This window comes from Heterodontus francisci, chromosome 20 (assembly GCF_036365525.1).
Source record: "Heterodontus francisci isolate sHetFra1 chromosome 20, sHetFra1.hap1, whole genome shotgun sequence".
Taxonomy (NCBI): Eukaryota; Metazoa; Chordata; class Chondrichthyes; order Heterodontiformes; family Heterodontidae; genus Heterodontus; species Heterodontus francisci.
Window position 1 is genome coordinate 87,305,753 of NC_090390.1, and position 22,586 is coordinate 87,328,338.

Sequence of the window (22,586 nt, forward strand, 5' to 3'; positions counted from 1 at the left end):
ATCAGTGGAGAGATTGAAAGCCTAGTGGGTTCCTACCAGCAAGTTGGGTCTGACCAAGTGACCACTCAATTCACAAGGACGAAATGTACGCAACATCGGCTTTGCATCGGAATTAAGGAGTCACACAATAAAGGTGATTTTTTTCTTGCCCAAGTGCAGACTGCTTTCTGTGTTCAAAGTATTAAATATCTTCAAACTGGGAGTTTTACATTTTTAGTACATGATGCAGATTTTTTTCTCTTCCAGAAAAGGAGATATTTCTGTGGAATGTATAACATCTTGCTTTATAAATCTCATTAGTAATTAATAAATATGTGAAGGTATTGCAGTTTAGTAAGAGTAAAAGTGAAAGGCTAAAGGCACACCCAGCCTAGATGACCCTGCACAGTCCTCCTCACTGACACCTGGAGACTTGGGCCAAAATTAGGAGAACTGGCCCACAGACCCGTCAGACAACACCATGACATAGTTATGCTCACAGAATCACCATGAAACTACCAGATTGTCACAAAAGTGCATGTGATTCACTAATGTCTTTTAGGGAAGGAAATCTGCTGTCCTTACCTGGTCTGGTGTATATCTTAGTCCAGACCTACAGCAATGTGGTTGACTCTTAACTGCCCTCTGAAATGGTCTAGCAAGCCACTCAGTTGTATCTAACCACTGCAAAAAAGTCTAATAAGTGTTACGACCAGGTGAGAAAGGTGTCTAGGGGTCTTAGCCTTCACTTGGTCTTATTGTAACAGGGTTATAAAATTAAACACACAGTGTTTTGAGCTCCCCCTTGGTGAATCCTTGTTCACCACTTTCTAATTATAAGGCAAAGAAATGAGCACAAACAGGCTAACTTAGGTTTAAAGAAGAAAAGTGAAATTACTTAAACTTAAACTCTAATTTGGTTAACGCCTATGGCTACACGACACGCCCACACTAGCATGCATATGCGATACACACATACAAATAGAGACAGAAAAGAGCAGAAGAAAAATAAAGTGGAGAGGTTTGAGGCAATATCAGAAAAGTTTCTTGTTACTGAGCTTCGAGGTCACTGTAGACCTTTTGTAGGTAATTCTTGCTTTTCATTGGGGCCCAGTATTCTACTTAAACCTTGTTCACTGTAGGAGACTTTTCTCTGTTGGGGTTCCTGTGTCTTCAATGGATTCCTAAGCTGGTGAGAAAGAGATGAGCAGACAGGAGAGAGGCAGCAGCAAGCCAGCCATGAGAGGTCTATTCCAGTCCAGGAGCAAACGGCTTTCTGTGTTCAAATTCTCTGTGGAAAGTTCAAAGTCAAAAAACTCCAATAGCCAGTTAGTCACGTGACTAACCTGGTTTGACCATGTCTGTTTGTGTATTCAGCCATTTTAGCAGTTAACCTGGAATACTACCCTCTCCACCTTCAACATCTGGTAATCAAAAGTCCATTGTGGATTAAATTGGAGCAGGGAGTGGCCCCTTTGTCCTTTCCAAGCACTGTCTGTTACTATGCAAATGCCTTTCCAGTCAAGGGGCTTTTTCTTTTTTAAAAAAGCAAGTTCTTTCTTTACTCCAGTGACAGTTTAAAAATCAATGTTCATGTGACGAAATTAATGTGTCTCATTCTTGGCAGGTGGGGGCCTGCATGACATAAGAACAAAACAGGATGGACCACCCAGCATCGACCTAGGCACCAGGCACGATGATGCCACATCCAGTCCAGATGACCCAACAAAGCCCTCCTCACTAACATGGGGGACTAGTGCCAAAATTGGAAGACCTATCCCACAGACTAGACAAGCAACAGACTGACACAGTCATACTCACAACTCAAACTTTTCAGCTAACGTCCTGGACTTCTCCATCACCATCTCTGGGTATGTCCTGTCCCACTGGAACTCTCTGCCTCAGAAGGTGGTGGAGGCTGGGTCATTGAATATTTTTAAGGTGGAGGTAGATAGATTCTTGTTAGCAAGGGAATCAAAGGTTATCAGGAGTAGATGGGAGTGTGGAATTCGACACACAAACAGATCAGCCATGATCTTATTGAATGGCGGAGCAGGCTAGAGGGGCTGAATGGCCTACTTCTGCTCCTAATTTATATGTTCGTAATTGTAATCCAGCACAATCTGTAACCTCATGGCCTGACACATTCCTCACTCTACCATTACCATCAAGCCAGGGGACCAACCCTGGTTCAATGAGGAATCTAAGCATGCCAGGAGCAGCACCAGGCATACCTAAAAATGAGATGCCAACCTGGTGAAGGTACAACACAGGACTACTTGCATTCTAAACAGCAGACACAGCATGCGATAGAGCTAAGCCATCCCACAACCAACGGATCAGATCAAAGCTCTGCAGTCCTGCCATATCCAGTCGTGAATGGTGATGGACAATTAAACAACTCACCAAAGGAGGAGGCTCCACAAATATCCCCATCCTCAATGATGGTGGAGCCCAGCCCACCATCTTGGTAAAAGATGAGGCTGAAGCATTTGCAACCATCTTCAGCCAGGATTGCTGATTGGATGATCCACTTCAACCTCCTCATGCCAGTTTTCAGCCAATTCAATTCACTCCAAGTAAAATTGAAATGGCTGAAGGCAATGGATACAGCAAAGGCTGGGGGCCCTGACAACATTTCAGCTGTAGTGCTGAAGACTTGCATTCTGGAACTAGCCACGTCTTGAGTCAAGTTGTTCCAGAATAGCAGCAACACTGGCATCTACCCGACAATGTGGAAAATTGCCCAGGTATGTCCTGTCCACAAAAAGCAGGACAAATCCAATCAGGCCAATTACCACCCCATCAGTCTACTCTCAGTCATCAGCAAAGTGATGGAAGGTGTGGTCAGCAGTGCTATCAAGCGGCAACTTACCAATAATCTGCTCATCAAATGGTTCCGTTACAACCACCTAGTTTCAGACCTCATTACAGTCTTGGTCTAAGCATTGGCAAAAGAGTTAAATACCAAAGGTGAGGTGAGTGTGACTCCCCTTGATATCAAGGCAGTATTTGACCAAGTGTGGCATCAAGGAGCCCTAGTAAAATTGAAGTCGCTGGGAATCGGGGGAAAACTCTCCACTGGTTGGAGTCATACTGAGCACAAAGGTAGATGATTGTAGTTGTTGGAGGCCAATCATCTCAGTCCCAGGATATCACTGCAGGAGTTCCTCAGGGTAGTGTCCTAGGCCCAACCATCTTCAATTGCTTCACCAATGACCTTCCCTCCATCATTCGGTCAGAAATTAGACTGTTCGCTGATGATTGCACAGTATTCAGTACCATTCACAACTCCTCAAATAACAATTTAGTCTGTGCCCACATGCAGCCAGATATGGACAACATTCTGGCTTAGGCTGATAAGTGGCAAGTAACATTCATGCCACACAAGTGCCAGGCAATGACCATCTCCAACAAGAGCAAGTCTAACCATCTCCCCTTGATGTTCAATGGCATTACCATCACTGAAACCCCCACCATCAACATTCTGCAGGTCACCATTGACCAGAAACCTAACTGAACCTGCCACATAAATATTGTGACTACAAAAGCATGTCAGATGCTAGGTATTCTGCGACGAGTAACTCACCTCCTGACTCCACAAAGTCCAGCATCTAGAAGGCACAAGTCAGGATTGTGATGGAGTACTTTCCACTTGCCTGGATGAGTGCAGCTCCAACAGCACACAGGAAGCTCAACAACATCAAGGACAAAGCAGCCTATTTGATGAGCATCCCATCCACCACCTTAAACACTCGGTTCTTCCACCACTGGTGCATTGCAGCAACTCACTAAGTCTTCCCTGACAGCACCTTCCAAACCCACGACCTCTACCACCTAGAAGAACAAGGGAATCAGGTGCATGGGAACACCATCACCTCCAAGTTCCCCTCCAAGTCACACACCATCGTCACTTGGAAATATATCACTGTTCCTTCACTGTTGCTGGATCAAAATCCTATAATTTCCTCTCAAACAGCACAGTGGATGTACCTACACCACATGAACTGCAGTGGTTCAAGAAGGTGGCTCATTACCACCTTCTCAAGGGAAATTAGAGTTGGGCAATAAATGTTGGCCTTGCCAGTGATGCTCACATTACATGAATGAAGAAAAATAAGTATGCTATTCAGGCTTTGTAACATTTAAGGTATGGGGTGTCCAATTGCGTCATGTGCAACCTACCTAAAGGTGGGTATAACTATACCCCACAGATTGTTTATAATCTAAATTGACATTGAAACCTAAACAAACTATAGTGAGAGTGACAACAGTGCTGCACACACCCAGTGTTGAGATTGGATCTTTCTCTGTAAAGTTCAGACTGCTCGAGCTATTTTGGGATCTATTTTTACTTGTGGCACGTTTTGTGAGTGTGGGGAAAGGAACAGACAATGAACCATCAGCCTTCCCTTCTCCCCAGAATATGATGCCCAGGAAATTTTAAGTCCTGAGCCTCACCAACATATTCAGACATGATTGTCTGCCTAAATCTGGCAGTAATGGCATCACCGTCCATGGATGGAAGTCAAAATTGGGGTGGCGGAGGTGTCATTCCAAACCCATGGATACAGTCGCTGGCAAGGTAAGTTAAGTATTGGTGGCGCAGGTACCCAAAAGGGAGGCGCAAGGTATCTCTGTGGGGCCAGCATACCTGCTCCTCCTGGACCACAAGGAACCTTTAAAATGTAGAACTTACCTTGACCATTCTAGTCCTCTAGACATAAAGGCCAGCATTCCATTAGCCTTTTTGATTATTTTCTGTACCTGTTCATGATATTTTAATGATCTGTGTACCTAAATCCCAAGTATCTTATCACCTTTTAGAAAGTATCCTGTTCTATCCTTTACGGGTCCAAAGCAGATGACCTCACATTTGCCTATCTTGAAATCCATTTGCCACAGTTTTGCTCATTCACTTAATTTATCAATATCACTTTGTAATGTTACGATTCCATCTACTCTGCCTAAAATGCTGCCTGTCTTTGTGCCATCAGCAACTTTGGATATGTAGCTTTCATCTAAGCCATCATCCAAGTCATTAATAAATGCGGTGAATAGTTGAGGACGCCACACAGATCCTTGTGGGACACCACTAGTCATATCCTGCCAATTAAGGCACCTGCCCATTATCCTGACTCTCTGTCTCTTACCACTCAGCCAACTTCTAACTGGTGTCCAGTTCGGGTCCAGGAAGGATGTTAAGGCATTAGAGAGGATTTATGAGAATGATTCCAGGGATGAGAAATTTCAGTTTCATGGAGAGGTTGAAGAAGCTAGGGCTGTTCTCCTCGGAAAAGAGAAGATTTAGAGGAGATTTGATAGGGGTGTTCAAAATCATGAGTGGTCTGGACAGAGTAGATAGGGAGAAACTGTTCCCATTGGCGGTAGAATACAGAACCAGATGACACCGATTTCAGGTGATTTACAAAAGAAGCAACAATGACATGAGGAAAAACTTTTTTACGCAGTGAGTGCGTAGGATCTGGAATGCACTTCCTGAAAGTGTGGTGGAGGCAGATTCAATCGTGACTTTCAAAAGAGAACTGGATAATTATCTGAAAATAAAACATTTTCAGGGCTACGGGGAAAAGGCAGGAGAGTGGGACTAGGTGAATTGTTCTTGCAGCTGGCATGGACACAATGGGCCGAATGGCTTTCTGTGCTGACCCATTCTATGATGAGGTCAATAATTTGCCTTCAGTTCCATGAGCTTGAACTTTAGCTCAGAGTTTCTGATGAGGGACTTTATTGAATGCCTTCTGGATGTCCATATAAATAACATCCATAGACATTCCTCTGTCCACTTTAGTCACCTCTTCAAAATTTTCAATCTGATTCGTCAGGCATGTCACACCCTTTAAAATTCATATAATAAATGCAAAATACTGTGGATGCTGGAAATCTGAAATAAAAACAAGAAATGCTGGAACTACTCAGCAGGTCAGGAAGCGTCTGTGGGGAGAGAAGCAGAGTTAACGTTTCAGGTCAGTGATCTTTCATCAGAACTGGCAAAGGTTAGAAATGTGATAGATTTTAAGATATAAAGCGGGGTGGGGGAAAAGAGAACAAAGGGAAAGGTGTGAGATAGGACAGAGAGCCAGAGAGATTAACTGACAAGGAGGTCATGGGGTAAAGAGAGTGTGCTAATGGTGTAGTGAAAGACAAAGCATTAGTGCAGAGGGAGTGTTAATGACAGAATAATGAACAGCCCTGGCCAAAAGCACAAACATGAAAAAACCAGTAGGCAGGCACATGGTAAAAAAACAAAAAAAAGATGGAATAAAATAAAAAAGGGCCAGTCACACTCTGAAATTACTGAACTCAGTCTTCAGTATGGTAGGCTATAGCGTGCCCAATCAGAAAATGAGATGCTGTTCCTCAAGCTTGCGTTGATGTTCACTGAAACACTGCAGCAGGCCCAGGACAGAAATGTGGGCATGAGAGCAGGGGTGTGTGTTGAAAAGACAAGTGACTGGAAGCTCGGGGTCATGTTTTCAGACTGAGCGCAGGTGTTCCGCAAAGCGGTCACCCAATCATTTTGTCTCCCCAATGTAGAGGAAACAGCATTGTGAGCAGCGAATACAGTATATTAAATTGAAAGAAGTACAAGTAAATCACCGCTTCACCTGAAAGGAATGTTTGGGGCCTTAGATAGTGACGAGAGAGGAGATAAAAGGGCAGTTATTACACATTCTGCATGGAAAGGTGCCGTGGGAAGGGGATGAGGTGTCGGGGGTGATGGAGGAGTGGACCAGGGTATCGCGGAGGGAACGATCCCTTCAGAATGCTGACGGGAGAGGAGGGGAAGATGCGTTTGGTGGTGGCATCATGCTGGAGGTGGCAGAAATGGCGGAGGATGATCCTTTGGATGTGTAGGCTGGTGGGGTGGAAAGTGAGGACAAAGTGAACCCTGTCGCGGTTCTGGGAGGGAGGGGAAGGGGTGAGGGCAGAAGTACGGGAAATGGGTCGGACACAGTTGAGGGCCCTGACAGTTACAATGGGGGAGGGGGGGGGAATCCTCGATTGAGGAAAAAGGAAGCCATATCAGAAGCGTTGTTGTGGAAGGTTGCATCATCAGAGTAGATGCGTCAGAGATGGAGAAACTGGGAGAATGGAATGGAGTCCTTACAGGAAGCAGGGTGTGAGGAAGTGTATTTGAGGTAGCTGTGGGAGTTAGTGGGCTTCTAATGAATATTGGTGGACAGACTATCACCAGAGATGGAGACAGAGAAGTCGAGGAAGGGAAGGGCAGTATCGGAGATGAACCAAGTAAATCATAGAATCATAGAAAGTTTAAGGCACAGAAAGAGGCCACTTGGCCCATCATGTCTGTGCCAGCCGAAAAACGATCCACCTATTCTAATCCCACCTTCCAGCATTTGGTCCATAGCCCTGCTGATTACGGCACTTGAGGTGCATATTCAGACTCCTTTTGAATGAGTTGAGGGTCTCTGCCTCAACTACCCTTTCAGGCAGTGAGTTCCAGATGCCCACCACCATCTGGGTGAAAAGGTTTTTCCTCATCTCCCCTGCAATTTTTCTATCAATCACTTTAAATTGATGCCCCCTCGTCGCTGACCACTCTGCTAAGGTGAATAGGCCCGTCACCTCCACTCTATCCAGGCCCCTCACAATTTTATACATCTCAATCAAATCTCCCCTCAGCCTTCTCTGTTCCAAGGAGAACACCACCAGCCTAACCAACCTTTCCTCATAGCTGCATTTTTCCAGTCCTGGCAACATCCTCGTAAATCTCCTCTGTACCCTCTCTAGTGCAACGACACCTTTCTGTAATGAGGTGACCAGGACTGCACACAGTACTCAAGTTATGACCTAACCAATGAGTTATACAGTTCCAGCACAACCTCCCTGCTCTTATATAAAAGCAAAATACTGTGAATGTTGGAAATCTGAAATAAAAACAAGAAATGCTGGAACCACTCAGCAGGTCTGGCAGCATCTGTGGAAAGAGAAGCAGAGTTAACGTTTCGGGTCAGTGACCCTTCTTCGGAACTGCTCTCCCTGCTCTTATATTCTATACCTCGGCTAATAAAGGAAAGGATTCCATATGCCTTCTTAACCACCTTATCGACTTGTCCTGCTACCTTCAGGGATCTGTGGACATTCACTCCAAGGTCTCTCACTTCCTCTACACTTCTCAGTATTTTCCCATTTATTGTGTATTCCTTTGCCTTGTTTGACCTCTCCAAATACATCATCTCACACTTCTCCAAGTTGAATTCCATTTGCCACTTTTCTGTCCATCTGACCAGACCATCAATATCTTCCTGCAGCCTACAGCTATCCTTCTCGCTATCTACCACATGGCCAATCTTTGTGTCGTCCGCAAACGTCTTGATCATGCCCCCTACATTTACCTTCAAACCGTTTATACCACAAAAAGCAGGGGACCCAGTATGGAGCCCTGCGGAACGCCGCTGGAAACAGTCCTCCAGTCACTAAAACACCCGTCAACAATTACCCTGTTTCCTGCCACTGAGCCAATTTTGACTCTATCATCCTGCATTTCCCTGGATCCCATGGGATTGTATTTTTTTTAACAGTTGCCATGTGGAACCTTGTCAAAAGCCTTACTAAAATCCATGTAGACCACATCAACTGCACTATCCTCATCTATCTTCCTTGTTACTTCTTCAAAAAATTCAAACAAGATCTTCCCTTAACAAAGCCAAAGCTGACTATCCTTGATTAACCTGTGCCTTTCTAAATGACAGTTTATCCTGTCTCTCAGAATGGATTCCAATAATTTGCCCACTACTGAGGTTCGACTGACTGGCCTGTAATTATTCGGTCTATCCTTCGCTCCTTTTTTAAATAGAGGTACAACGTTAGCAGTTCTCCAATCCTCTGGCACCACACCTGTATCCAGTGAGGATTGGAAAATGATGGTCAGACCTTCTGCTATTTCCTCTCTTGCTTCTTTTAACAGCCTAGGATACATTTCATCTGGCCCTGGTGATTTTCCAACTTTCAAGGATGCTAGTCCCATTAATACTTCCTCTCTCCCTATGTTTATCACATCCAATACTTCACACTCCTCCTCCTTAATTACAATATTTGCATCATCCCTCTCTTTTGTGAAGACAGATGCAAAGTATTCATTAAGAAGCATACCAACATCTTCTGCCCCTACACATAGGTTACCTTTTTGGTCTTTTATGGGCCCTACTCTCTCCATAGTTATCCTCTTACTCTTAATGTATTGATAAAACATCTTTGGATTCACCTTGATTCTGCTTGCCAATATTCTTTCATGCCCTCTCTTTGCTTTACTAATTTCCTTTTTGATTTCACCCCTCCACTTTCTATACTCCTTTCGGCTTTCTGTAGTATTGCATTCTTGGTGTCAGACATAAGCTTTCCTTTTCTGCCTTACCTTACCCTGTAGGCTCCTTGACATCCAAGGGGCTCTAGATTTGGCCGTCTCACCCTTTTTCTTTGGGGGAACATGTTTACTCTGAACCCCTTGAATCTCCCCTTTGAATGCCTCCCACTGTTCTGATGCTGATTTACCTTCAAGTAGCTGTTTCCAGTCCACTTTTGCTAAATCACTCTTCAGTTTAGCAAAATTGGCCTTGCCCCAATTGAGAACGCTAACTCCTGTTCTATCTCTGTTCTTCTCCCTAATTATGTTAAAACTGACTAAATTCTGATCACTACCACCAAAATGCTCTCCCACTGCCACCCCTTCCACCTGCCCATCTTCATTTCCTAAAACTAAGTCTAAAACTGCGCCCTCTCTTGTTGGACTTGCTACATACTGGCCAAAATGTTCTCCTGAATGCACCTCAAGAATTCTGCTCCCTCAATTCCTGTCACACTAAAACTATCCCAGTTAATATTGGGGTAGTTAAAATCCCCTACTATTACTGCCCTATTGTTCTTGCTCTTCTCGGAGATTTGCCTATATATCTGCTCTTCTATCTCCCTCTGACTAAATGGGGGTCTACAGTACACAGTGCGATTTTTTGTTCCTTAGTTCAATCCATATGGCCTCCTTTGATGAACCTTCCAACATATCATCCCTCCTCACAGCTGTAATAGTTTCCTTGAGCAATATTGCCACTCCTCCTCCTTTCTTGTCCCCCTCCCTATCGCGTCTGAAAACCCTGTAACCAGCAACGTTGAGCTACCATTCCTGTCCCTCCTTAAGCCATGTTTCAGTAATAGCTATGATATCATACTGCCACATGTCTATCTGTGTCCTCAGCTCATCTGCTTTATTTGCTATACTCCTTGCATTGAAATAGATACCCTTGAGCACTGCCAAACTCTTTTTTTTATTTTCTAACCTTTGTTTCCTCTGTCTTCCAGACTTATCCATTAACCTTCTGCCTTCCATTTTCATTTCTGATTTTGTTCCAACTGAGTCTACCCTCAGATTCCCATCCCCCTGCCAAACTAATTTAAACCCTCCCCAACAGCACTAACAAATGTCCTGCAAGGAACTCAGTCCCAGCCCTGTTCAGGTGCAACCCGTCCAGTCTGTACAGGTCCCATCTCCCCCAGAGCCAGTCCCAATGTCCCAGGAATTTAAAGCCCTCCCTCCTGCAACATCTTTCCAGCCACGCATTCATCTGTCTTATCTTTCTATTTCTATACTCACTTGCGCGTGGCACTGGGAGTAATCCAGAGATTACTACTTTTGAAGTCCTGCTTGCTAATTTCTTACCTAGCTCCCTAAATTCTGACTGCAAGACCACATCCCTCTTTCTACCTATGTTGTTGATTCTGATGCGGACCACGACTGCTGGCTGTTCACCCTCCCCCTTCAGGATGCTTTGCAGCCGCTCAGTGACATCCTTGACCCTGGCATCAGGGAGGTGACACACCATCCTGGATTCATGTCTGCGGCCACAGAAACATCTGTCTGTTCCCCTGACTACTGAATCACCTAGCACTATGGCTGTTCCTGTCTTCTCTGTACCCCACTGTGCAGCTGAGCCACCCGTGGTGCTATGGACCTGGCTCTGGCTGCACTCCCCAGATGTAGCATCACTTTCCTCAGTATTCAGAACTGAATACCTGTTGGAGAGTGAGATACACTCAAGGGTCTCCTGCAGTACCTGCCTGATTCTTTTTGACTGCCTGGTGGTCACCCATTCCCTCTCTCCCTGCATACTTTTAAGCTGTGGGGTGACCACATCTATAAACATGCTATCCATATAGCTCTCATCCTATGAATGCACCATAGTGTCGCCAGCTGCCACTCAAGTTCCAAACCCCGGAGCTCAAGCTGCCGCAATTGACAACACTTCCTGCACAAATGGTACTCCAGGATACGGGAAGTATCCTGGAGCTCCCACATAGCACAGGAGGTGCACTCTCGAGGCTGAAGCACTCCTGCCATTCCTTTATTTATTCGTTGACCTTTTGTTACTGCTAAAAAACACCTTACCAATATTACAACACCTTAAAATTATTAAAACCTTACTAGTACTGATAAATCCTACTAAAAATCAATACAGTTACTAGTTAAAATAAACCTTACTCAAAAAAATACTCACCAGCTACTCACTTGTTCAAAATACTCACCAGCTACTTGTTCTAAAGTTATACTTTTATTGATTACATAGATATGTAGACCTTCCTACTGGTAATAGACCTTACCAATGCTAATAAAGCTTTGCCAATTCTAATAAACCTTACCACTATTAGTAAATCTTACAAATACTGATAAACCCTAATAATACTTAATACAGCTTATGAATTAAGTTGTCCTTCTGGTCTCTATCTTTCACTCTATTATAAATTATAAAATCCACTTTAGTTTTTAGTTTATATAATACTGAATCGATCAAGTCTTATTTTATATTTGATTGATTGAGATGAAGATAAATTAAAAATTTACCTGTATACTCACCTCAGCGCCTTTCTGTTCCCCTGCTCTCTCTGTCGACTGTGACGTCACTCTGATGTCACTTTTCGATTTTTCCCGGGCTCTGCTCCCGCTGTGCTCTCTTTCTCTCTCTCTCTGGTCTCCGACTGTCCTTTTGGCACGCTGCCATGTTCTCTCTCTCTGTTTCTCTCTGGTGAGAGAAGGGTGGAAATTGGAAGCAAAGTTGATGACGTTTTCAAGTTCGGGGCGGGAGCAGGAAACAGCACCGAAACAGTCATCAATGTACTGGAAAAAGCTGGCTTTCGCTGATCTCTGAAATTTTTCAAGGTGTTCAGTCACTCTATCCTTAATTATAGATTAATCTCGCAATTTCCTGACAACAGATGTTAGGCCAACTGGTCCATAATTCCATAGTTTCTCTCTGTCACCTGTCTTAAATAGTAGAGTGACATACGCAGTTTTCCAATCTAAAGGAACCATTTCTGAATCCAGAGAACTTTGTAAGATTATAGTTAGGTCATCTGCAAAGCTCTCACCTACTTTCTTAAAACCATTTGGTCCTGGAGATATGTCATTCTTTTGTACCATTATTTTCTTCATTATTCTTATTTTGCTTGGAATCCCCCCCCACCCCACACCACCACCCCCCCGCCCCACCCCCCCACACAACCAGCTCGCCATCTCCATCATTTTAAACCCCTGAAGGCACAGTTGCTGCCAAGCAGAGGCGGGGGGTGGGAGGGGTGTCAAGGGTTAAAATCGACCCTTTTATCTCTGGAGGGACTGTCTGGATTTCATATCGTTGGTAAGTCACTTCCTCGCAGATGAAGCAAGAAAGTACTCAGGTGACTGGATGGCTTATGAAATGTTTTCTTAACACCAGTTATTTTGATTGCCAGAAAGATATTTCGATGTGACAAGTCTTTGATCCGAAGACCATGGCCCTGACTAAGGATGACTGAATCATTGCTGGGATATGTATCAGGCTGTTCCCAACCCAAGAATTCACAGAAATTGTATTTTATGCTGTAATGTCCATCGAACAGGTGATCAGTTAATGGGACACATTTAATGAACCACCTGAAAGAATAAAGTCTTGCCTTTACATTGCACCTTTCTTATCTTCGGGGCTTCACAAAGCACTTTGCAGACAATGGGTTGTTAGAGGGCCATAAGTAAAAGATAGTCCTTAATAAATCTAATAAGGAATTCAAGTGAAACTTCTTCACCCAAAGAGTGGTGAGAATGTGGAACTCACTTCCACAGGGAGTAGTTAAGATGAAAAGCACAGATGCATTTAAGGGCAGCTAGAGAAGCACATGAGGGAGAAAGGAATAGCAGGATATGGTGATGGGGTGAAATGAAGTAGGGGGTGGGAGGAGCTTAAACAACAGCACGAAGCAGTTGGACCAAATAGCCCATTTCTGTGTAATTCTATGCAAAATGAACTGTAGTCACTTTTTTGTAAGAAGACATAGTGGCCAATTTGTACACAGCAAGGACCCACAAACAGAATGACCAGTTAGTCTGCTTTGATGATGTTGGTTGAGGGAGGAATGGTAGCCAGCATACTAAGAAAACTCCTCATTTCCAGAAATTGCAATTGGATTTTTTTCATATCTGCCCAAACAGGCAAATGGGACCTTGATTTGACATACCATCCAAAGACCAGCACCTTTGACGAGGCAGCACTTCCTCAGTCTGGCACTAGAGTGTGAGCCTAGTTTGTATGGGGGTTGAAGCCACAGCCTTCCCCTTGGAGGTGAGTATTCAAGCAACTGATTCAGGCTGATATTTAAATGCCACATTGAGCACAACATTCTACATTTCCTGATGTAAGCCAATGAGTGTGGAATTGGCTACAACAAAAAGCAGGGTTTTTCCCAAACCCCACTCCAAGGATTTGAGCACATTATCCATGCTGACATATCAGTGCAATACTGATAGAGTGTTGTACTGTCGGAGGTACCAACTTTCAAATGAGGTGTTAAACCAAATCCACATCTGCCCCTTCAAGTTCACTCAGTGTCCTGGCCAACAGTTATCCTTCAACCAACATCTAAAAAACAGATAATCTAGTTATTTATCTCATTTCTGTTTGTGGCTGCATGCCATGTGCAATTGACTGCTGCATTTTCTACAATACAATGGTGACATACCTCAAATGTACATCACAGAATCACAGAATAATACAGTGCAGAAGAGGCCCTTCGGCCCATCAAGTCTGCACCGATGCATTAGAACACCTGACCTGTCTACCTAATCCCATTTGCCAGCACTTGGCCCATAGCCTTGAATGTTATGACGTGCCAAGTGCTCATCCAGGTACTTTTTAAAGATATGCGGCAACTCGCCTCTACCACCCTCCCAGGCAGGGCATTCCAGACCGTCACCACCCTCTGGGTAAAAAAGTTCTTCCTCAAGTCCCCCTGGGCCGCCACTGGGCAGCACAGTGGCGCAGTGGTTAGCACCGCAGCCTCACAGCTCCAGCGACCCGGGTTCAATTCCGGGTCCTGCCTGTGTGGAGTTTGCAAGTTCTCCCTGTGTCTGCGTGGGTTTCCTCCGGGTGTTCCAGTTTCCTCCCACATGCCAAAGACTTGCAGGTTGATAGGTAAATTGGCCTTTATAAATTGCCCCTAGTATAGGTAGGTGGTAGGGGAATATAGGGACAGGTGGGGATGTGGTAGGAATATGGAATTAGTGCAGGATTAGTATAAAATGGGTGGTTGATGGTCGGCACAGACTCGGTGGGCTGAAGGGCCTGTTTCAGTGCTGTATCTCTAAATAAAATAAAAAAATAAAATAAATTAAACCTCCCGCCCCTCACCTTAAACTTGTGACCCCTCGTAACTGACCCTTCAACTAAGGGGAACAGCTGCTCCCTATCTACCCTGTCCATGCCCCTCATAATCTTGTACACCTCGATCAGGTCACCCCTCAGTCTTCTCTGCTCCAGTGAAAACAACCCAAGCCTATCCAACCTCTCTTCATAGCTTAAATGTTCCATCCCAGGCAACATCCTGGTGAATCGCCTCTGCACCCCCTCCAATGTAATCACATCCTTCCTACAATGTGGCGACCAGAATTGCACACAGTACTCCAGCTGTGGCCTTACCAAAGTTCTGTACAACTCCAACATGACCTCCCTGCTTTTGTAATCTATGCCTCGATTGATAAAGGCAAGTGTCCCATATGCCTTTTTCACCACCCTATTAACCTGCCCTTCTGCCTTCAGAGATCTATGGACAAACACGCCAAGGTCCCTTTGTTCCTCGGAGCTTCCCAGTGTCAGGCCATTTATTGAATACTTCCGTGTCACATTACTCCTTCCAAAGTGCATCACCTCACACTTTTCAGCGTTAAATTCCATCTGCCACTTTTCTGCCCATTTGATCATCCCGTCTATATCTTCCTGTAACCCAAGACACTCCACCTCACTGTTAACCACTCGGCCAATCTTTGTGTCATCCGCAAACTTACTGATCCTACCCCCCACATAGTCATCTATGTCGTTTATATAAATGACAAACATTAGGGGACCCAGCACAGATCCATGTGGTACGCCACTGGACACTGGCTTCCAGTCACTAAAACAGCCGTCTGTCATCACTCTCTGTCTCCTGCAGCTAAGCCAATTTTGAATCCACCTTATCAAGTTACCTTGTATCCCATGTGCATTTGCTTTCTTGATAAGTCTCCCATGTGGGACCTTGTCAAAGGCTTTGCTGAAATCCATGTAAACTACATCAACTGCACTACCCTCATCGACACACCTGGTCACATGCTCAAAAAATTCAATAAAATTTGTTAGGCATGACCTCCCTCTGATAAAGCCATGCTGACTATTCCTAATCAAATTTTGCCTCTCCAAGTGGAGATAGATTCTCTCCTTCAGAATTTTCTCCAATAGTTTCCCTACCACTGACGTGAGACTCACTGGTCTGTAGTTCCCTGGCTTATATCTACAACCTTTCTTAAATAGTGGGACCACATTAGCTGTTCTCCAGTCCTCTGGCACCTCCCCTGTGGCCAGAGAGGAATTAAAAATTAGGGTCAGAGCCCCTGCAATCTCCACCCTCGCCTCCCACAGCATCCTGGGACACAAATCGTCCGGACCTGGAGATTTGTCCACTTCTAAGCCTTCCAAAACCTCCAATACCTTGTCACTCCCTATGACAATTTGCTCAAGAACCTCACAGTCTCTCTATCTAAGTTCCATATCTACATCCTCGTTCTCTTGGGTGAAGACAGATGTGAAGTATTCGTTCAACACCCTACCAATGTCCTCTGGCTCCATCCACAGATTTCCCCCTTGGTCCCTAATGGGTCCTACTCTTTCCCTGGTTATCCTCTTCCCATTGATATACTTATTGAATATCTTGGGATTTTCCCTACTTTTACCAGCCAGAACTTTCTCATATCCCCTCTTTGCTCTCCTAATTGCTTTCTTAAGCTCCATCCTACACTTTCTGTATTCCACTAATGCTTCCATTGATTTGCTCTCCTTGTATTTGCTAAAAGCCTCTCTTTTCCTTCTCATCACACCCTGAATGTTTCTGGTCATCCATGGTTCTCTGGGCTTGTTGCTCCTACCTATTAGCCTAGAGGGAACATGTTGGGACTGTACCCTCCCCATTTCCTTTCTGAATGCCCCCCACTGCTCTTCTGTAGATTTCCCGACAAGTAACTCTTTCCAGTCTACCTTGGCCAGTTCCTGCCTTATTTTACTAAAATTCGCTCTCCCCCAATCCAAAACCTTTTTTTGCAACTTGTCTATTTCTTTCTCCATAACAAACTTAAATTGTACCATGTTATGGTCACGATCACCAAAATGCTCTCCCACCAACACATCAACCACCTGTCCGGCTTCATTCCCCACAATTAGGTCCAGCACTGCACTCTCCCTTGTTGGATCCTCTACGTATTGGGCTAAAAAGCTCTCCTGTATACATTTTAAGAACTCCACTCCATCTAAGCCCTTAACACGATGACTATCCCAATTAATGTTGGGAAAATTGAAATCACCTAATATAATTACCCTATTATTTTTGCACACCTCTGCAAATTGCGCACATATTTGCTCCTCAATTTCCCGCTGACTATCTGGGGGTCTATAATAAACACCTAGCAATGTGGCTGTCCCTTTTTTATTCCTAAACTCCACCCATAAAGCTTCATTTGATGCCCCCTCCAAGATATCATCACTCCTTACTGCAGTAACTGACTCCTTAACTAATATTGCAATGCCCCCTCCTCTGTCTCGCCTGAAGATTCTATATCCCGGGATATTGAGCTGCCAATCCTGCCCCTCCCTCAACCATGTCTCCGTGATGGAGACTATATCACAATTCCATGTGTCAATCATTGCCCTTAACTCATCCGTTTTACCTGCAATACTCCTGGCATTAAAGTAGAAAACTTCCATCCTGGTCTTACTCCCTTGAAACTTACTTCCGCTGTATTCCCTCTGACTTGTTTGCTTTCCTGTGTTTAGCTGTGTCCCTATTCTGCTAGGAGTCTGCGTCCCCTCCCCCTGCCGAATTAGTTTAAACTCCTCCCAACAGCACTAGCAAACCCGCCAGCAAGGATGTTAGTCCCCCTCTGGTTCAGATGTAGACCGTCCGCTTGTACAGATCCCACCTTCCCCAGAAACGGTCCCAGTGGTCCAGGAATCTAAAACCCTCCCTCCTGCACCAACTCTTAAGCCACGCATTCATCTGTGCTATTCTCCTGTTTCTATACTTGCTAGAACGTGGCACTGGGAGTAATCCAGAAATTACAACCCAAGAGGTCCTGCTTTTTAGTCTACTGCCTAACTCCCTGAATTCTTGATGCAAGACCTCATCCCTCTTTCTACCAACATTGGTACCAACATGTACCATGACCTCTGCCTTATCACCCTCCCCCCTTCATGATGCCCTGCAGCCGTTCAGTGACATCCCGGACCCTGGCACCAGGGAGGCAACACACCATCCTGGAGTCACGTTGACAGCCACAGTAACGCCTATCTGTTGCTCTGACTATAGAATCCCCTATTATTATTGCTCTTCCTCCTTTCCCCCTTCCTGTACAGACAGGCTGCTTGCGGTGCCAGAAGCTTGGCTCTGTCCACACTCCCTGGAGGAACCAGCCTCATCAGCCTCCAAAATGGAATACCGATTTGCAAGCGGGACCCCAGGGGACTCCTGAACGAACTGCCTGTTTCTCTTGGACTGCCTGGTGGTCACCCATTCCCTTCCTTCCTCAAGTCCCTTCAGCTGTGGTGTGACCACCTTTCTATCCGTGCTATCCACAATGCTCTCAGACTCGCGGATGCTCCACAGTGTTTCCAGCCGCCGTTCCAGCTCTGAAACCCGAGCTTCTAGGAGCTGCATCTGGACACACTTCCTGCACACATGGTGGTCCCGGGGACTGGAAATGTTCCCGGATTCCCACATGCAGCAAGAGGAGCAAACCACGGCTTCAAGCTCTCCTGCCATGACTAAACCCTTTAAATTTAAAACTATAGAAGATTATTCATTTGTTGTAAAGCACTTTGGGTTGTCCTGAAGTTGTAAAAGGTTCTATATGAATGGAAGCATTTTTTTCCCCTAAAAGCCAGTGTGTTGGCTACATCAAGGATTACGATGGGCAATATTGATGGAAAGTAAACTTAATCCCACAGTTCCTTACAGAGAACTATTGCACATTATCAGGAAGCAGAATGTGATTCTGAAGAAACTAATTGAGCGAAAGCAAGCATGGATCTAGAAGATTTACCCAATCCTTACCTGCTTCAAGGCGGAAGTTTACCAAATACTGACAGAGTATATACCTGGAATTTAGAAAACTACTGGAACAGAGCAAAGAATTGGAGGGCCTAGATTGGCTGCATAACACTTAGAAAATTCTACCGGCACAAGTCAAGAACCATGTTAGCATGTGGCCTGTCACCAACTCTATCTAACCCCCGGCCGCTATTTGAGATTGAAGTACACTATTCGGAACCTTAGTGTCCTATTTGACCCTGAGTTGAACTTCCGACCCCATATCCTCCCCATTCCCAAGACTGCCTGCTTCCACCTCCGCAACATCGCCCATCTCCATCCCTGCCTTAGCTCATCCTCTGCTGAAACTCTCATCCATGTCTTTGTTCCTTCTCAACTTGACTATTGCAATGCTCTTCCTGGTCAATCTCACACTTTCTACCCTCCATAAACTTGAGCTCTTCCAAAACTCTGCTGTCCATATCCTAACTTGCACCGAGTCTCATTCAGCTGTCATCCCTGTTCCCACTGACCTCCATTGCTTCTGGTCTTGATTTAGAAATTCTCATCTCTGCTTTCACCTCCCTCCATGGCCTCACTGCTCCTCTCCCCCTACAATCCTCCAAGATCTCTGGGCACTTTTTATTCCACCCGCTTGCTCATCCCCGATTTTCATTGCTCTGCTATTGGCAGCCGTGCCTTCAGGGGCCTAGGCCCTAAGCTCTGGAATTTCTTCCTTAAACATCTCCACTGCTACACCTTTTCCTTTAAGACACTCCTTAAAACGTACCTTTTTGACCAAGCCGAAATGTTTCCAGGGATGAGGGGCTTCAGTTATGAGCAGAGACTGGGGAAGCTGGGGTTGTTCTCCTGAGAACAGAGATGGTTAAGAGGAGTTAAGAGATTTGATAGAGGTGTTCAAAATCATGAATGGTTTTGATAGAGTAAATAAGGAGAAACTGTTTCCACTGGCAGGAGGGTCGTTAACCAGAGGACGCAGAGTTAAAATAATTGGCAAAAGAATCAGAGGGGAGATGATTAGGAAACAGTATTTTTATGCAACAAGTTGTTGTGATCTGGAATGCACTGCCTGAAAGGGCAGTGGAAGCAGATTCAATAGTAACTTTCAAAGAAAATTTGTTAAATACTTGAAAGGAAAACAATTACAGGCCTGTGAGAAAGAGCAGTGGGAGTGGGATTAATTGGATAGTTCTTTCAAAGAACTGGCACAGGCATGATGGGCCAAATGGCCTCCTGTGCTTTATCATTCTATAACTTGAAGTTTTTGGTTTCCTAACCAAATATCTCTTTTTGTGACTCGGTGTCAAATTTTGTTTGATAACAATCCTGTGAAGAGCCTTGGGACATTTTACTGTGTCAAAGGCATTATATAAATGCAATTGTGGTTGTCATGGAACAAGTACAGAAGTCTGAGGCTGCAGATTAATACAAAACTATTCAAAAAGTCACTTGGTAATACAGAATTTGAGTATTGCTGAAAAAAGAAACCTGCTTTTGAAGCTTTTCATCTTGCACTCATCAGGACAGACGCATGAATGTCAAATTTCAAGGTACGTAGGCCATACATCCCAACAACCGTCAGATCCTATCAAACAGCATGTCCCTTTGGTTGTTCACAATAGGCAGAGTATTGACCGTATTTAACCAGCCCGTGCTTGCAAAATTCTAAATGTAATGTCCAATGTTAGATGTGATTCCACGATTGGACAGCACTTGCTGAACAATCCCAAGTGTGCTAAGAATTACACTAACAACCAATTTAAGATTTATCAGTCAGGCTCGCAATGTGGCTCATTTACGCATGCTAGAAGCTACATATATTCATAGGCAGGGACCTGTCCTCTGCAGGCAAAAGGAACATGTCCAGGCTTTGCATCTTTTTTGAAGTAAACAAAAGCGTGAGGGACATTAGTTCCCTGGTGCACTCTCCAAGGCAACGCCTCGCCAATCAGAGTTGTCTTACCAACCAATCAGCACCCTTTTCTCATGCAGAATAAACTGTTGCTCCCTTTGAAATTTGGCATTCTTGATTCTGTCCGAACGAGTGCAAGACGAAAAGCTTCAACAGCATCTCTTTTTTTCAGCAATATACGAAATTATTCAGTTACTAATGGGCTTAGAGACCGTAAATGGCCAGCTGAAGAATTACAACAACAATAATTCACATTTATACAGCACCTTTAATGTATTAAAACATCCCAAGGTGCTTCACATGAGCGATTATCAAACATAATTTGACACTGAGCTGCATTAGCAGATATTAGGAGAGGTGACCAAACTCTTGGTCAAAGAAGTAGGTTTTAAAGAGCATCTTAAAGCAGGAAACAGAGGTAGAGAGGTGGAGAGCTTTAGGAAGGGGATTACTATCTTTCTAGGCAATTACTATTCAAAGTCTCGTGATGAAATGCTGAGTGCTACAAATGTGCCAACATGCTGGGGAAAGATTTCTGCTTCAACTTTAAAGAAATGGGCACTTGGACAAATGAAAACACTTTCGAAGGGAAGTTGGAAACTTGTACCTTCTGGTTTAACAGTTTAGGTGGACTATGGTAGCATCATTCAGAAGTTGTTCATCACTCCTTGTTATCAAAGTTATTCTGAGAAGGCTTCAATGAAATACCAAATTGCACTGGCTTTATAGATTTGACAATCCTACTTGAGAAACATATAAAACATACGAATTAGGAGCAGGAATAGGCCACTCGGCCCTTTGAGCCTGCTCTGCCATTCAATAAGTCCAATGCTGAACTGATTACTCCACATTTCCACCTACCCCCGATAACCTTCCACTCCCTTGCTTATCAAGAATCTGTCTACCTCTGCCTTAAAAATATTCAACTTCACAATCATTATTTGTTCTGCAACTGATCAGAACAATTACATTATAACCCCTGAGGAACAATACATTGCAGAGAAAGAAAGACTTGCATTGCAATAGCACCTTTCACAACCTTAGGACACCCCAAAATGCTTTACAGCCAATGAAGTACTTTTGAAGTGTAGTCACTGTTGTAAAGTAGGAAACATAGCAGCCAATTTGTGCACAGCAAGCTGCCAGCAATATGATAATGACCAGACAATTTTTTTAATGAAAATAAAATACTGCGGATGCTGGAAAGCTGAAATAGAAACTTAAAATGCTGGAAATAATCAGGTCATCAACCTGAGATGTTAAATCTGTTCTCTCTCTGCAGATGCTGCCTGATCTGCTGAATCCTTTTTATGTTTGTTCAGGGATATTGGCCAGGAATAACTCCACTGCTGTTCTTTGAAATAGTGTCATGGGACTTTTAACAATCACTTAAGAGGGTCAATGGGGCCTATGTTTAATGTCATTCAAAAAAAAATGGCAACTCAGACAGTACAGCACTCCCTCACTATTACAGTGGAATGCTACATAAATTTTTCTACTTAAATCCTGGAGTGTAACTTGAACCCACAACCTTCTAACTAAAAGGTAAGAATGCGACCCACTGAGCCACAAAACATTACCTTGTACTGCCTCACGGATATTGCATTACAACCCCTGAGAAACATTGCACTGTATAGGGATGAAATTCAAAAAAGTGTAAGCCAATCTACTGTGTTAAATTTTACAATTATCAAATAAATGTTGGGAAAAATTTAACTAAATGTTGGGAATAAAATTCCATTTACAACAACAACTTACATTTATAAGCCCTTTAACTTGGTGTCAGCTGTTGCTCAGTTGGTAGCACTCTTATCTCGGAGTTAGAAGGTTGAGGTGGACTTGGCACAAACATCTGAGCTGACATTCCAGTGCAGTATTGAGAGAGTGCTGCATTGTCAGATGTGCTGCCTTTTGGATGATATGTTAAAATGAGATCCTGTCTGCCCTCTGAGGTGGATGTAAAAGATCCCATAGCCCGTACTCAAAGAAGCGCAGGAGAGTTCTCCCTGATCAGGTTAAGGGATAGGTCAATAGAGATGCAGTGGCAGACATTTAAGGGGATATT

At 44.1% G+C, this 22,586-nt stretch overlaps 1 protein-coding gene and 1 pseudogene across 3 annotated transcripts in view; both read left to right on the top strand.

Annotated features, from left to right (window-relative positions):
* Positions 1–22,586, top strand: part of LOC137380811 (myb-related transcription factor, partner of profilin-like) — an 88,349-nt gene that overhangs the window by 7,834 nt on the left and 57,929 nt on the right. The window contains exons 5-6 of one of the 3 annotated variants that reach the window (XR_010977083.1): positions 1,607–1,850; positions 12,742–12,898. The exons of 1 other annotated variant lie outside the window; for it this stretch is intronic. The gene's annotated coding sequence lies outside the window, so the exon portion shown is untranslated. Of the gene's footprint in view, positions 1–5; positions 134–1,606; positions 1,851–12,741; positions 12,899–22,586 lie in introns of those variants that run through there. One more of the 3 variants, XR_010977084.1, reaches the window with a different exon arrangement.
* On the top strand, positions 4,482–20,842 carry LOC137380994 (histone acetyltransferase KAT2A-like; annotated as a pseudogene).